Raw genomic sequence first — 5,269 nt, 5'->3', positions numbered from 1 at the left:
TGGCCACAGCGTAATGACGTATGTGTGCGCATATATCATCACGCTAGGGCCAAAAGTAACCATTCCTGCCCCATCATAATGTATGCGCACATCTTCACATTGGGGCCAGAGTATGGGTTATTTTCTTTTTGGCCGATGTTGTTCAGAGTTGCCAACAAGCCTTGAAAAGCGAAAACGTTGACTAATGCCTTTCAAAGTGAAAGCTATTGGCTTTGAAAATGCTTGTTCATTCAATTGCTCAGGGTTTCCTATCTGTACTACTTTTTATTTTGCCAATACATTTCTTTCTCATATTAGACAAAGATTCGTTGTCTTCTTACTAATTAGAGACTGAAGTTCGCCAATTTCTAGTGCAAAAGGAAGATTTTGTTTAAGGATTCTTTTAGAAAATATATAAATGTGCATATGTGTTTACAGAGCACAGTTCTAACTCGTGATACTTTCAATTCCCTGCTACAACAGCAGGTAAAACAGCTGGCAGTGGTTCTTGGTCAAATGAAGAAAATTACCCGTTTTCTAAAGTATTACAGTAGTAAACACTTAACGAATTTAAACAAAACTGAGCAAGATTAACCAAATGTTTGCTTCTTTGGGGTGGTCGCTGAACATAGACAAACACAGCACAAAAATAATGGCTTGTTTCCATTGCAGCCTTGGCGTACACACAAGGAAAATGCTAAGTGAGTTTGCACAGTAAACCAATGAGTACATGAACAGTGTACATTATAGAGAGGCAAGTATTTTTTCATGCCTAACCAGGCAGAAGGATGTTTGTACAATGATTATCGTGATATGTAAAACCTGGTGAAGTACTCAGAGGCTTTGCACTTATGCACTGAAACTGGCGTGCTTGCAGAGCACTACATTGTATGCTGACTGCAGCGTACACTTCTCAGGCCAAGAAAAGTGTCCTTGAGCAGAGATGCTCCTGTATGAATACTTTATATATGTAAAATATATTCTACCGTTGTCCTCCAATTTTTGCAAGTTTTATTATGAGTGACTTTGCAAGGTGTAAAGTTACAGCTATTCTGAAAACATTTGGCGCCTACAAGGAGCACATCTGTACTGATGAACCTTACTATATGATATGCTATAAATGTGCCGGATAAAGCATAATATTTGAAACAGATGTATTAATAAATGTATTTGCAAACATTTATTAGTACAGTATGGTTTCATTATAACACAGGTAAGTTCTAATAAGTTTTTACATCACAGGTAAGTACCACAAGGGACTTTTTGTATTTTTATAGTGCAGTACTTTCCTACCAGTGAAATTATTTTCTTTAAGGATTTTAAGTGACATACCATTAAATGTGTGTGTATATATGTGTGTGTGTGCATATATATATATTACCTATTGGCGGGCGCTAGTAGGTAGTTATAGTTAAAACCTAGTTTCCATAGGAAATCCGCAACATTCTATTTGGAATAACTTTGGCGCCGGTGGATGAATCTTTGCGAATTTCTGCAAGAAAATGGCCTGCTCCGCTCCGCTCCATCCCTGAAAGTTAGGGGGTGATTCGTGAAGTGGGGGCACGCTTTTTGTTGAATGGTGTAAATACTTTCAGTAGTTCGCGAGAAAATCATAAGTAAAATCATAGATATATATTAGAGGTGTTACGGTAAGCTTACTGTAAGCTTACTGTACTCTGTACCTTCCCGAGCACGAGCTGAATGCTAATTGGCTGTCAACTGTCTGTCAACACTCTAAACCAGAAAGTGTTGGCAGCCATTTTGTGCCTCGGTAGACTGAGGCACAAGAAAGCAGGGAAACAAAGGTGGAAAACACGCAAAGGGGGCAGGGTAGAAACACCCTTACCCCCTAGGCCTGCTCAGGGGATCCCACAAGGACCCCCAAGGCCCAAAATGTTTTTTTTTTGTTTTTTTTAAATCGCAGGGTTCGCGTAGGTATGCGTACCCTGCCGATAAAAAAAAATGCATTTTTTTTTTTACATGGGGATTCCAACTCTGCATACTTAGGCTCAATTAAAACAAAATAATAATAAATGTGCACGGAGGCCTGTAGGTCCTCGGAGTTTCCTGGCTGCGGTCGGAGTAGATCCCCGGGTAGAGAGAGCATGGAGGATCTGGAGCAGCAGCGGAGGAGCGCGGTGGTCATCAACTGAGCGGGCGTCAAGGAGCTGGAGAGGGCGCTGAGGGGTATCGGCAGGAGAAGAGCCCGGGGCATCGTGCGGAAGAGAGAGGAGCTGAAGGGGTTCAACTCCTTAGAAGATCTCCTACATGTGAAGGGGATTACCACCCGCATTCTGGAAACATTCCAGAGGCACGGGCAGAGAGGAGGAAGAAGAGTCAGAGATTTAGGCCGTTTGGGGGGAGGAAGAGGAGGATGAGTCGGAAGAGTCTGACCGCTCTGGCGTGCAAGGAGAGGATGAAGGGGAGGAAGAAAGCAAAGATGGAGAGGATGGCAGTGAGGTCTACTTCTATTATATGATGGATGAGCGCTGGATTGATTATCTGGAGCGTACTGAGGAGGGGAACCTCATTCGTCATGTTCGGCCCAAGATGAATCGAAAGTCTGAGAATGGTGTCGATGTAAGAGCCCTATCTCCTGGAAAGAAGTTATGCAAAGGCTCATAGTACAGCAGTTTTAGGTCGTTAGCACAATGCATAAACAGTGCCACAACGTTTGGGGACCTGCGAAATGCCAACCACCATGGGCATCAGCGTCGACGAATCCCTTCCATCGCCCCTCCAGCAGAGCTGCAGGACTGGCTGCGAACCTTTAAGAAGTGGACCAGTCCCGAGAGGTTGCTAGCATTGGATGAGCTCATCGATCGCTGTGAACCATCTCAAATCAAGTATATGATGCAAGTCATCGAGCCACAGTTCCAACGTGATTTACAATGTTATGCAAATGCTGGCCCCTGAGGCCGAAACAATATGTAATTTGTACATTGTTAGTAGTTTGTATATGATCCCGCATTAGGCCTTTAGTACACTGGTTATTTTTACCTACTAGGGTCAAATAAGCTGCTAGCTAGCCAAATCTCGATCAGTAGTGTATTTGATTATTGTTATATGTCTAAATATTCAGACAGTGTCACATGGTAGCCTTTTTTTTATACGTTTTTATTATGGCCCACTTGGGCGTATCAATCATATGTTTACTGAGAAGTGCACTGGTATGTTTAGGTATTTACTCATGTCGGCTGTACCCACTTGGGTTGCATGCTTCTAAACCGGTCTATATTGCCTATCTGACTGCTTTTCATGTGAACGGGGGCCTAGCTCAACCAGTACGTGCATCTTTTGCCGTGGGTTTCAGCTACTGACAAGAGTTCGCTGCTCACCCCAAGACTTTTTTGATAACATTTCACACTAATTAATTATTACTATTATTTTTTGGCACAAATGAACTTATGATGCCACACAACAAGGTGATCATATACCGTACACTATTTATGTGTTTTCTTGTATTAGACGCCATGACAGTCAGCAAGCAGATGATTTGTAAACATTGTATTTACTTTTTGTTTGTAGCACACATGCGTTTATTATTATATTTGCACACGTTTATAATGATGATGATATGAAAACAGGAGGCTGTCTAATGAATATGAAACTTAATGGCACTTGTTCTATGGTCCAGAATTTGAGACATTCCCACCGACTTTCATATTCTTTCTCCATATGTTTCGCTATCGCATTGGATTTTATCTCTTTACTACCCAAAGAGCTTGCCCTGTACGTACTATCCTTCTTAGAGCCCCAGGACCTTCAGCGAGCCGCTCAGACCTGCCGCTACTGGAGGATCCTGGGTGAGGACAATTTGCTATGGCGGGAAAAATGCAGAGATGAAGTAATTGATGAGCCCCTCAACATGAGACGGCGGAGGATGCTGACACCTGGTTTCATGTACAGTCCATGGAAATTTGGTTTCATGAGGCAGCACAAGATAGATATGAACTGGCGAAGCGGGGACATCAGGCCCCCTAAGGTGCTAAAGGGACATGATGATCACGTCATAACTTGTCTTCAGTTCTGTGGGAACCGGATAGTTAGCGGGTCTGATGACAATACGCTAAAGGTGTGGTCTGCTATCACAGGAGAGTGTGTTGAGACATTGGTGGGGCACACAGGCGGCGTCTGGTCCTCTCAGATGAGAGATAATATAGTGATTAGTGGCTCCACAGACAGGACGCTGAAGGTCTGGAACGCAGACTCTGGCGAGTGCATCCACACCCTGTACGGGCATACATCCACAGAGCGCTGTATGCACCTCCACGCAAGCAGGGTTGTTAGCGGCTCACGTGATGCCACCCTGCGGCTCTGGGACATTGAGACTGGACAGTGTCTGCATGTACTTATGGGTCATGTGGCTGCTGTTCGCTGCGTGCAGTACGATGGCAAGAAGGTGGTCAGCGGTGCTTATGATTACACTGTGAAGGTCTGGGACACGGAGACTTGCATTCACATTCTGCAAGGACACACCAACAGAGTCTACTCCTTGCAGTTTGATGGGGAGCATATTGTGAAAGGCTCCTTGGACACCTCTATCCGTGTCTGGGATGTGGAAAGTGGAAATTGTTTGCACACGCTTATGGGTCATCAGTCCCTGACCAGTGGGATGGAGCTGCGGGACAACACCCTCGTCTCAGGAAATGCCGACTTCACTGTGAAGATCTGGGATATAAAGACAGGACAGTGCTTACAGACACTGCAGGGCCCCCAGAAGCATCAGAGTGCTGTCACTTGCTTACAGTTCAGCTCGAAGTTTGTGGTAACAAGCTCAGATGATGGCACCGTTAAACTTTGGGACCTGAAGACAGGCGATTTCATCCGTAACCTGGTGGCTCTGGAAAGCGGTGGTAGTGGAGGAGTCGTATGACGAATCCGGGCTTCCAATACTAAGCTAGTGTGTGCAGTTAGTAGTCGAAATGGCACAGAGGAGACAAAGTTGCAATAATAAATTTGTAAGTTGACTGCCAAATTCCGTTCCTTGTTCCTCTACTATTGTGACCCCGTCCCTCTCTGCTGTCACTCCTAGACCACCAATTTTCGAAATCCATCCGGCAACAATTTAAATAAATCAATGACCAGCACTGGGAGTCGGAGCAGAAATATCTCTCATCGCATTCCCGCTTCCAATCTCTCTAGCTCAAACTTCCAATCATCTCTCAACCTGAAGAAGGATACGTCAATCTATCCGGCACTGTTCCAAGCCTCGCTATCAAAATTAGAGCAACTCTCATTGGCCAAACGTCACCAGTGAAGAATCTCATTTGCTGTACTTTCTAGGGGG

At 44.4% G+C, this 5,269-nt stretch overlaps 1 pseudogene; it reads left to right on the top strand.

Annotated features, from left to right (window-relative positions):
• The first annotated feature begins 2,012 nt into the window (after positions 1-2,012).
• LOC144752508 (F-box/WD repeat-containing protein 7 pseudogene) lies at positions 2,013-4,933 on the top strand (annotated as a pseudogene).
• Positions 4,934-5,269: the final 336 nt, after the last annotated feature.

Source organism: Lissotriton helveticus, chromosome 5_1, assembly GCF_964261635.1.
Source record: "Lissotriton helveticus chromosome 5_1, aLisHel1.1, whole genome shotgun sequence".
NCBI lineage: Eukaryota > Metazoa > Chordata > Amphibia > Caudata > Salamandridae > Lissotriton > Lissotriton helveticus.
The sequence above is the reverse complement of the archived record's forward strand: the minus strand, read 5'-3'. Positions and strand labels throughout refer to the sequence as shown.